This window comes from Hevea brasiliensis, chromosome 4 (genome assembly GCF_030052815.1).
Source record: "Hevea brasiliensis isolate MT/VB/25A 57/8 chromosome 4, ASM3005281v1, whole genome shotgun sequence".
NCBI lineage: Eukaryota > Viridiplantae > Streptophyta > Magnoliopsida > Malpighiales > Euphorbiaceae > Hevea > Hevea brasiliensis.
In genome coordinates this window covers 99,305,797-99,318,213 of record NC_079496.1, presented here as the reverse complement: position 1 = coordinate 99,318,213, position 12,417 = coordinate 99,305,797, and the positions used below count along the sequence as shown (strand labels likewise).

The 12,417-nt window shown below is 32.6% G+C and overlaps 1 non-coding gene across 1 annotated transcript; it reads right to left on the bottom strand.

The window, feature by feature from the left end:
* Positions 1-10,898: 10,898 nt before the first annotated feature.
* On the bottom strand, positions 10,899-11,006 carry LOC131179637 (small nucleolar RNA R71). Its single transcript, XR_009148527.1, has one exon. It is a non-coding gene; the product is annotated as a small nucleolar RNA R71 (small nucleolar RNA).
* Positions 11,007-12,417: the final 1,411 nt, after the last annotated feature.

Sequence of the window (12,417 nt, the reverse complement as noted above, 5' to 3'; positions counted from 1 at the left end):
ATTGTACTATGTTTTAAATTATAATTGTGCACCACTGAGTTCACCACTCAGCGATAGCTTTGCATGCTGTCGCAGGTAAGAAGAGCATAGAGCAGTGATTAAGTTGCTTTGAGGATACATTCAGATCAGCTCCAGGTATATCATAGACATACCCATGTACATAGGTTTTGATGTAAGCATGTAATAATATGTATGTAAATTATTTGAGCAGTTGTATAAAAACTCTTGTAAAACATTTTGGTATGTAATTAAATGTAAATTATTGTAAATGTAAATTTGAGATTTCATTTACTTGAATAGTTTTGTATTATAATTCCTTTATCTCAGTCTTCGAAAAATCACTATGGAATTGAGTTGAGAAATATGTTGTGTTGAAAAATATGTTGGAGTTGAGATTTGCAAATACATATTGAAGTGCTTTTTTACAGGTTTTCTGAAGAACTGTTTTGTCCAAAATATAGATGGCACTCTGCCAAAATTTTTACAGAAATTCCAAATAAACCAAATGAGTTAGTTGTTTCACTTCAGTTCATCAAAGTCTTTAACACCTGTAAATAGTGCTCACCACTGTAAAAGAAGTAAGAAAAGTTTTTTTTTAAAATCCCTTGTAGTGTACTTAATGGGTTATCAGTAGACGGAGTTGGTAATTCATTAGGTATACTACGGGATCATGTTATGCCTTACAGAGGGGTAGGGTGTAACATTTAAACTGTTAAAACTTGCATAACTTACTGCACAGCTTGTGCAGGTCCCCTGTGCACCTTCACAGAGAACACCTGATATTGCCAAAACTTGCACAACATGCCCTATAGCTTGTGCAGCTTGGTTATGCACTTTCACAGAAGACCTCTAAATATGCCGAAACTTGCACAGGCAACATGCACAGCCTGTACAACTTCATGGGAAGCTTTTAGAGGCTGCCAAATTTGCATAAGATTCTGCATAACCAACCCGCATAGCCTGTGCACATTCATTAATTGGCTGAAAAGGAAATTCTCCTATGTGAATAATGACCTCACTGTAACGCCCTCACTTTACGTAGTCCGTACATTCGACTACTTCGGTGACCTAAGGTCGGTCCGGAGAAGTCAGGATGTTTGGAACTACACTTCAGTGATAATAAATAGGCATAAAATGATGAAATAAATAAAAATAAAATACAAGAAAAATTAAAGAAAAATAAAAGAGAGAAAGTGAAACTAAGTTAAATGAGCCGACACCGAAGCGATGGGTGACTGCACTAGGAAGTTATGGCGCAGGCAATAGCTGACCCCGGGACCGTGGGGAACCCTCGAAATTAAGTTTCGAGACTTAATTAAAGACTTATTGAAGTATAATTGACATTAGAAATGTCAATAAAAATTAAAAAATTAGTACAAAGAAAAATGAAAAATTTAAGAAACCGATAAAAATCGGAGTTACCGAAAAATCGGGAAGGCAACCCGAAGAGGGGCATTTTGGTCATTTGATACCTTGAGTTGACTTTTAACCTAAATGTCCATGAAAAATAAGTGGTATTATATTTTAAAAATTTAATGAAAAATGAAATTAAAGATAAAATGTAATTTAAGGGAAGTTGAGGGTAAAAGTGCAATCAAAGAAAATCTTACATTAATCCAATTTTTAATTACATTAGTGGACCACTATGGAGTATATAAATACTTAAGTGGACAGCCAACTCAACTAATTCCATCTTCTTCTTCTAAATTCTTCTCCAAGCTGAACCAAATTCTCTCAAAAAGTCTTCCATGGCCGCACCATACCACAAGCTCCATCAATCTATGTTCAAGCCTTGATCTTTATAAATTTCTTTACTAAAGTTGGACTATACATCTTGAGCAGCATATTAGGAGTAAAAAGGAAAGGATTTGAAGAAGTTTTAGCAAGCTCTAATAAGAGGTAAGTTGTAACACCCCTATTTGTATAGCCTAGTATATTTCACTATTCCGGTGACCGGTGTCGGTCCGGATAATTAAGGGGATTAGAACTACATCTAAGATAACTAGATAAGCCCTGAAAACAAAAAATTAGTAATTGTCAAATGGTTAAGTATAAATAAGAAAAACAGAACACAAGAAGTTAAATGAGTCGAGAGTCATAATGATGGGTGACCTTCTTGGGAACGACTACGAGGTCAATTTAAACTCAAATTTCGAACCGTAAAATGTGATGCTGCGGTCCTTAGGACTATTGCGAACACAGTGGAAAAGAGAAAATCATGAAAAAGAATTGTTAAGCTAGTCAAATAATTAGGTCAGGGATTCGGAAGAAATATTGAATTATTTACAAATCGGGTCAAACCGACGAGGGGCAATTTGGTCAATTGACCCCGAGAGCTAACTCCTGACCTAACTGTCAAATAAAATTGGAGAAAAGAAGATTTTGGAGTCAGGAATTAAATGAAAGAACTAAAGGAAAAACAAATAAAAAAAAAGAAAAAGGAAAAGTGAAAAGTGATGACATCATGCATGATGCAATAAACACTAATTAAAAAAATAAATTTGGATAATTTGTGGTCTTGCATAAGGATAATTCATAAAGAAATAAAAAAAAAGCCAAAAGTCTTCATCTTCTTCAAGGTTGCCGTCTCCCTCTCTCAACTCTCTCTCTCCACAAAACTCCATTAAAGCTTGCTTCAAGCTTTTAAACCTCTACTAAACCCTAATTTCTCCCATAACCACTTCATAAAACCTTGTGTTTGGGCTTTGAGAAGAGGATTGAAGAAGCAAAGAAAAAGAAAAAAAGAAGAGAATTAAAGAATTGCACATCAAAGATTGAGGTTAGTCATTTAAACTTGAAATTTGTAGCCTAGTGTTTATGTTTAGTCTAATTAACTTAGATTTTAACTTAAAATAAAGTTAAAATAATTATTGGAGGACTAGAAATAAATTCGGCCAGCTAAGGTTTGTGATGGAAATTCTTGTGTTTTGATTGAATTAATTATGTTAGGAAGCTTAATTGAGTGATGGAATGATGTTAGTATGCTTAGAATTAATTAAATGTAATAATTAGTATAGTTAGGGTTTTGGCACCTAGGGTTTGGAAGACAAAAGTGTGAAAATTTGTTAAATGATGTATTTGACCTTGTTAGAGTTGAGAAATGGTCATTTGTGACCAATTGAGGTATGTTGGAAGTGTTATAATTAGGTTTAGATTCGGATTGGATGTGGGCAGTATGCAGGCAGCATGACCAAGGTCCCTTTCAGGGACCAAAACTAAAAATTTACAAGCCTAATTAGTGTGAGGCCAATTGGGAATGAAACTAGACACAAAATGACACAATTTTCATTAAGGAATCATGCCCAAAAAGACACTAAAACCTAGTGAACAAATTGACCAAATCCGAATTAGGCAATCTGCCCTGTACAAAAATGACCAAATGAATAGTGTTTGTTCATTTGGCCATAACTTGGGCTAGGCAGGTCTAAATGACCTGAAATTTTACCAGTGGAAAGCTGAGATATAGACCTAAAACTTTCATGAAGAAAACAAACCTAAATTATTCCCTTAACCAAGTCATTTAGTCACCCAAATTTTGTGACCTAAAACTTCTAGAACCAGAATTTGCCCAGAAAATCTGGGTTAAGTCCAATCCGGCAGCTATGATGCAAATAGCTATCACTTGAGCTACAAAAGTCCAAATGGAGTGATTCAAAAAGGATAATAAATTTAAGACAATAAGAAACAATTTCTATGATGAAAACTTAGCCAAATTCTAACAGCAACATGACCAATGGATCAGTGCAACATAGGACACCAAAACTGAAAATTTGCAAATTTGCCTAAAAGACTTAAAGTTTTGAGAAAATAACCAAAACCAACAAAATTGGTGACCAAAATGTGGTATGTGAGTATAGTTGGAATTCCCATACCTATTAAGCTTTGGAAAGTCAACAAATTGACTTGAATAGTATAGTGAATAGTAACCTTGAAACACAAATTTTAAAGAACGTCAATTTTAGCGTATTAAAGCTAGGTATAAGTGAATTTGAATTTATTTTGGATTTATGATGAGTTATGATACTGAAACACTGTGAAACTGTATGTTTCAGTGGAAAAGAATATCGGAAAAGAACCCGAGAGATCGAGTAAAGGCCAAGAGGCGACTCGTATAAGGTTTGTGCACAACATCAATATGCTTTAAAATTTATTTACAAAGTGCATGAAATGTGTATTATGCTTTTGCTTTGAATTGTTGAAAGTTTATTTGTGTATGTTTGAATGGCAATGAATGTTTAGTAAATTGTTAAGATAAGTTTTGAAACCACAGTATCATGACCATATATTTGAATACCTCACTAGCATGACTAGTGGGGGAAATCAGTTTCGAATTTTGATTCCTTCTCTGGCTGAAGTGTTGAGTTGTGTGCCGGTAGAAAAAGAAAAAGAATGGGTTCCCACATATTTGAGCTTGCTAGCCTTGTGATGTGACTTCTTCTTAGCCTCTGGCTATTGAGATGATATTTGTTTCGAATGGCATGATATAACTGTGTGTTTTTATAAAATGTGTTTTGAGACTTTCGAAATAAAATTGTTTGGATTAAATGAATATAAATCATGTTTTGTATTTATTTTTCATATTCAGTTTAAATTTTAAATAAATATGATTTAAATTCTGCATAAAGATTATTTTAGTATGTTGTGCACCACTGAGTCCTAGTACTCAGCGATGGCTATTATTGCTGTTGCAGATATTGAGACTAGAGGAGCAGTAGAGTGAGCTGCTGAGGATTGAGGAGCTACCTACTCTGAAGTCTATCGGGTATATTTTATACCCTGATTGTAAAAATTATTTTGATGTATGTAATGTATGTAAATGTAGGAAATGGTCATGAGCAGTTGTATAGAGTTGCATGAAACTTGTAATAAATTTTAGTTTGGATTTTTCTTAATGTAAATTTTTGTAATGATGTATATAAATTTCTTTATCTTTAATTACATATGAATGGAAGTATTTTGTTTTAATTTAAATGAAATTGAATTATAGTATTTTGATGATGTTGAATTTTGGAACTTGAGAAATGATGTTGAATCTGGTTGAGATGGATGTTGAAATGATGAAGTTATTGAGATAAATCATTGGAAGTGCTTTTTACAGGTATTTGAAGAACTGTTTTCTCAAAATACAGACGGCACTCTGCTGAAATTTTTATAAAATTTGCGGAAAAATAAAATGGGACAAAAATTTTAACTAGTTTTCAAACTCTAATTAAATGTTTTAATACCTAGTAGAAAATGTTCACCACTTATGAAGTAAGAAAATTGTTTTAAAATCTCTTGTAGGCTACTTAATGAGTTATCGGTAGGTGAAGTTCGGTAGTTCATTAGGTATTCTACGGGATCATGTTATGCCTTACAGAGGGGTAAGGTGTGACATAAGTGCTTATTTTCTTCCCTTGCTTAACTAAAGTTTGTGTTGAGGTTATGGGGAGTATTTTGGTTGAAAAATTTGAAAGAAATTGTTAAGTTTGCAATCTGCCCATTTTAGGCAACCATGGGAAGTGAGCTTGCTTGAGTTTTTCTTACATTAAATTGGTGGGAATTGATGGGAATTAGTGTTGGTTGAGTCAATTTGAAGTGCTAGCAATTTAATCCTCTTGTATGTGTGATTGAATAATTGAATTTAGGGTTTTGGAAGTAATTGTGAAAGCCTTGGCAAACTGCCATTTTTAGCAGCCTTGAAGAGCATGGATTAGTGTTTGATCTCATGAAATTAATTTATGAATTCTGTTAGTGATGGTTTAAGGGTAGTGTATATGAAGTGATAGTGGAAGTGTATGTAACAAATTAAGTGATTACATGTATATATATTGTGTTGAATGTAACTTTGAGAATTTAAGTTGTAATGTGTGTATTAAGAATTGTTATATTTTGCCCAAAGTGACCAAAATGTGATGTGATGAATGGTCATGGTATGATACCAATTTAGAATTGGGTATGAGAAATTAACTTATAGCAAGGTGAATGTGCATTTGGTTGGTATTTGAGAAATGTGTTTAAGGGCAGTATGTAATTGAGCTTATAACCCTAATTGTGTGACCCCAAATGGTATGAGGCCAATTGGAGGTAAAACTAGACATAAAATAGGCCAACTTTCATGCGTAGTTCATGCCAAAATTCTACCTAGAAGTGACCTAAAAGAATGACCAAATCCGGATTAGCATAACATAAGAATGCAGAATTTGACCATATAAATAGTAATAAGTCTTTTGGCTATAACTCACTCAAAACAGGTCCAAATGACCTAAAATTTATACCGTTGGAAAGCTTAGACATAGGGCTACAACTTTGGTGAAGACCACCAAGCTTAGAAATGCCAATAAGCAAGTCAAATTGATTGCCCAAATTAGGTTACAAAAACTGGCTGAATTGACTTTGACCTAAAAATGACCTAAACTTTGCAATATAAGTGCAACTTGACCAGCAATAGTAAAATGACCATAACTTGGTCCATAGAACTCCAAATGACATGAAATCAGTATCAAAATTTCAATAAGACATAGATTTACAGTATTGGTAATTTGACCAAAACCCAGAAATCAAGGGAACTAGGTCAATTAACTTGATTAAGTTGGCACACTAAATCTGGAATTGTCACATTTGACCATAAAATCCAGAAAATTCAAATAAGCATTTCTCCCACAAGAAGTGTCCAATTTAAATGAGCCACACCAATCTAGAAAGCTAAGAAAGAGACCTAAAACTTTATTTTAGACAACTTCCTCAAATTATAAATGTATAAGGTTAGAATTTAAGGCCAAAGCCATTGACCTAATTAAGGACCATGCTAATATAAGACCTTTGAGTCCAAGTCAACAATTTACTTATAAATAATTCTATAAGACTTTACAAATTACAAGTAAAATTTCCAATTGACCCTAAGACATAGGGCAACAATACTTATGAAGAATGCTAGACCTCAATGTGATTACAAACAGTCCAAATAAATTAGTAAAGTCAGAATCGAAAATGCCTAATAAGGAAGTCAAAATTTAACTTTGACCTAGTTATGGTTAAATGACCATAACTTAAGTTATACGACTCCAAATGGAGTGATTCAAAAAGGAAATTAAAGAAGACACAATGAGAAACAATTTAATGAAGAGAAATCTATTAAATTTACACTGTAGCTTGGTCCAATAGACAGTAAACATTGGCTATGAAATCTGAATAATTGAAATAAAAATGCAATAAGCTTTGAAATGAAATTGGCAACATATATCAACATGTGAGGAATGAAAAATGGTACATATTAGTGACATTTAAACTAATTCACCTAGTGTGCATTAAAGGTCAACATTATAGGTTGACTAATGAAAGGAATAGTATTAATAAAATTTAATTATTGAACCTTATTATTATTATAAACAATTTAAATGAGTACTGAAACACTTTAAATTGTGTGTTTCAGTTAGAAAAGACACTGGAAAGGGAAAATACCGACTGAGTCAAGGGCAAGAGATGACTCATCAGAGGTTTGTGCACAACTAGTGTTTAATTGATTTCGTTCTGAATATTTCATATGATTAAATGACGTTATTTTCCTTATGTATTATGTTTTTCAAGTATTGGATTTAATTCAATGATTATTGAAATTGTCATAGTATGTATGAATTTAGCTTTGTGAAATGGTATTTCAACAAGTATGAAGCATTATTGTGGATTGAATAAATTATGTTTTGAAAAATTGTGATAGAATATGTTTTGAATTGTGATGGGCAATTTGTATGGAAAAATACAAATTTATATTTTGAATTGTGATGAGCATAAAAATTATTGGATATTGGAATTGACATTGAATTGAATTGTGTTGTGATTTATGCTCACAAAAAGGATAAAGAGATTTATGATATTATTTTATTTCTCATTATAGATGCTTGACTAGGTTATTACCCATTTCTCTGATTTGCTGAGGAGACAATGGAGTTAGCTTTGTTTTGATTACCATGGTACGTGCACAGGCGTAGATTCTCCTCTTATTAGAGGTTAGATCTAAGTTTTTTTGTTATGGCCCTTTTGAAAGTTTCATTATTCTGATGTGTACTGTGCATGATGATTCAACCTCCCCGACTATAGGGAGTTAGAATCCGATTCGACCTCCCCGACCATAGGGAGTTAGAATCACCTCAGAGATGGCCCTATTGGATTAGTCTTGCATAGTTAGTGAGATAAAGAATGGTTTTTGAATAGTAAAGAATTTCGATTTTAATTGGAATTTATGCATACTTGATTTTGTTGAAATTAATATTTATTTCCATAATTGCTGGAATTACTTTAATTGTTCAGTTGTGATTTGACAAATTGAAATTTTTGATCAAGATTATTTTAACAAATGATTATATTATTGGCAATGATTATTTTGACCTTCGGAATTTTTATGAAATACAAGATTTCCAAATTATTTGTTATAATTTTGTCAACATATATATGGTATTATATTTTAAATTATAGTTGTACACCACTAAGTTCTCCACTCAGCGATAGCTTTGCACGCTGTCGCAGGTAAAAAGAGCATAGAGCAGTTGAGTAAGCTTCCTTGAAGACACATTCAAATCAGCTCCAGGTATATCATAGGTATACCCATGTACATAGGTTTTGATGTATGCATGTAAATATATGTATATAAATTATTTGAGCAGTTGTATAAAAACTCTTATAAAATATTTTGGTATGTAATTAAATGTAAATTATTGTAATGTAAATTTGAGATTTCATTTACTTGTATAGTTTTGTAATATTAATTTTTGAGTCTTGTAATCAATAAAATATTTCTTTTATGATGAGGTTGGTTTGAAAATAAATTGATTTGATTATTGAGATTTGAATTGTGAGATGAAATGAAGTTTATTGGAGTTGTATTTAAGAAATCATATTGGGAGTGTTTTCCTTTTCAGGTTTGAAGAACTGTTTTCTCAAAATACAGCCGGCACTCTGCTGAAATTTTGAAAAATTTTTATAACACCAGATTTTAATCGATGATTTAAATTTCACAAAAATTGATTTAAAATCCCTTGTAGTATATTTAATGGGTTACCGGTAGGCGAAGTACGTTAATTCATTAGGTGTACTATGGGATCATGTTACATTTTACGGAGGAGTAGGGTGTGATACTCACACACACTATTTTTAGGGCTTTTTATTAGAGAATACAAATAGCGATTCTTACCTCATTTTGGCTATAAGAAATAAGAGGAAAATTTGGGAAAAAGGAAGGAAAGCAGGGCAGGAGCCAACATTTTCCATCTCTGGACCAGATTTGGAATCTTCTTCTCTTCTTCATCATTTTCTACACTTATTCTATCGGGTTTCTTAGATTTTAGTTATTTTCAAGATTTATTTCCTATTTTGCTTAGAATCCCTTGTATTAAATATGGATAGTGAGTAGTTTTTCTAGGATTCTAGAGTTGGGTATGTAATATTTAAGATATTTTATGGGTTTGAGTTGATTTATCTAGATTTTATGATTATTATAAGGTTTTATCCATTTCTTGCGTGCTTAATGACATGCTTAGTGTTGGATCCCATTAAGTATTATTCTTAATCCTTGGTTAAAGCACCAAAAGGAGAAAACCCAGTGATAGATAATTAAGAAATTGGACTTTATTAACTTTTATCTAGAAATAGACTAAGGATTGAGAGGGTTAATAGATTGATTAAAGAACTTAATAGGTTTTAGTTAATTTCAGCTCCACAAAAGTAGGATTTAGTTAATTAAAGCACTCTTTGTCCCACTCGAAAGAGTATTCAAAAGATCTAAGAATTAATCTCCTTGAAACCTATGATTTTCATATATTTGGATAATCAATTCGAAATCCCAAAATAGCTTGAATATGAACCCCTAAACTCCGAAATCATCTTTTTATTATTGTTAATTTGTTAATTGATTTTGATTACTTATTACTTTGATTTTTGCCATATTTCATTTTGCTTCATTTGTTTCTTGCAATTTAGTGATACTTGCCATTTAATTAAGTTTTTTGTTGAAATTGCACATATACATTTTACATTTTTCAAATTCTTCTCTTAATTACTCTTAGTCTAAATTTAGTTTAGATTAGTAAACTTTTATATAAAAAATTCAATCATTAACATAACTCTTTGAGGGAACGATATCTTATCTATACTACTTGTGTGATCCGTGCACTTGCGGTTGGGCCACATTAAGTTTTTGGCACCGTTGCCAGGGAGTTGTTTGTTTAAGATTGAATTCTTAATTATTTTAGTTGTTTATAGATTTTATTTTTATATTATCTTTTCACTTTGTGTTTTACTTGCTCTTTTTAGGTACCTTTTAATCTTTTATGAGAAGAGCCAAAAGCATAAGTGACACATCCTTATTTTTTAATCCTGAAATTGAGAAGTTTCGTACAGCCAATAAGAAAGAGACCAAAAAAAGAAAAGAAGCTTTGAGAGTAGCTGAAATTAAACAGAAATTGCTGAAGAAAGAGTTAGAATTGATGAAGGTAATGGTGTAAACAATCAGAACAATGAGAATGAAGCTCATGGGAAGAAGTTATAAATGCTAATGTGCCTAGGGGAAGAATGATGGATCATGCATTCCCTCGTCTTTATGATTTGAAAGAGAGCATAGCAAGACTAAAGATTGATGTAAATAGCTATAAGATGGATTTTGTGGTACTTCAAATGATTTAGAATTCTCAGTTTGGGGGTCATCCTTCAGAAAATCCACATACCCATCTTAAGAAATTTACCATGATCTGTGATATGGAAAATCAACCAGGAGCGTCTGATGATGCAGCATGGCTTAAATTGTTTCCATTCTCTTTGAAAGATAAAGTATTAGATTGGCTTGATTCTCTACCTCACAATTTAATCACTAATTGGGAGCAGCTCATTGATGCATTTCTTGCATAGTACTTTCCACTTAGAAAAACTCAAGAGTTAAGGAATCAAATGATAAATTTTAGGCCAAGAGAAGATGAAACCCTTTATGAGTCATGGATGAGATGGAAGGAGTTAGAGAGATAATGTCCACATCATGCCATTGCTAAATGGATGATAAATCAGAATTTCTACAGGAATGTCACTCCTACTATTAGAGGAATTATTGATGCTCAAATTGGAGGATAATTTATTATGAAGCATGAGGATGAAACTTATGAGCTGTTGGAGAAAATTATAAAGAACACTCACCTTTGGAGTAGTCCAAGAGGGTTAGCTCCAACTTAAAAGAGACAAGCTACTGGAATGTATGATCTTGAACCATTCAACATGATCAATGCAAAATTTAATGCACTCACTAATGTTTTAGCAAAAAAGATGGAAGATTTAAGTATGTTGGTCAGTTCATTATCATCTCCTAGAAGTTCTCAACAAGTTGCTTATGGTAAAGGAATAATGAGTTGTGGAGTAGATTATGGAGAGTAGGTTGCCTATGTTGGGAATTATGGAAACAAGTAGATAGGTAATTCTTATTCACAAACATATAATCTACCTTGGAGGAATCATCCCAATTTTTCATGGGGAAATCAATCAAACCAAGTTTCAAACCACAATTTTCAACCAGAATAATAAGGGAATACTTATCAGCAGAATAGGTAGCCATTGCCTAATTTTCAACAAAGGAATATATATCCTGCACCTCTACCAAGATAGCAAGAGCAAGGTTTTACCACAGAAGCACTGTTGCAATAGATTCTTACTAACTAAACTAAGTAGGATGAAGAAATTAGAGAAATAAAAGTAAGATTGGAGCAGCTGCAGACACATAATAGAATGTTAGAGAACCAGATTGCACAACAAGCAAGTTTTTTGGGTATAAAGTCTATGTGAAAGCTTCTTAGTCAACCAAAAAATCCAAGAGAACGTTGTCAAGCTATTACATTAAGGAGTGGGAAGGTGGTGAACAATGAGATGAGTGAAAAAGTTGAGAAGAGAAAAAATGAGAAAGATATTGAAAGAGAGAAAAACATTGAGAGTGATGACAAAGAGGAAGTTGAAGAAGAAAGTGGAAGAAATGAGAGTGAAAAGAGAGAGAGTGCAAGAAAAAGAAAAGAGGAGGCTGAAGAAAAAGAAGAGAAGTGTATACCTCCAGAGCCTTACAAACCACAACTCTCTTTTCCATAAAGATTTTAAAAAGCCAAACTTGATAAGCAATTTGAGAAATTCTTAGAGGTTTTGAAGAATTGTTCATAAATGTGCCTTTCATTGATGCTCTTTCACAAATGTCCTCTTATGCAAAATTCTTGAAGGAAATAATCTCAAACAAGAGGAGACTTAAAGATCATGAGACTGTAGCCTTGACAAAAGAGTGTAGTGCCATACTTCAAAGGAAGCTCCCTCCTAAGCTTAAAGATCCGAGAAGTTTTTCAATTCCATGTCATATTGGGGAGTCATGTTCTACAAAAGCTCTATGTGATTTAGGGGCTAATGTTGGCCTTATGCCCCTCTCCATAT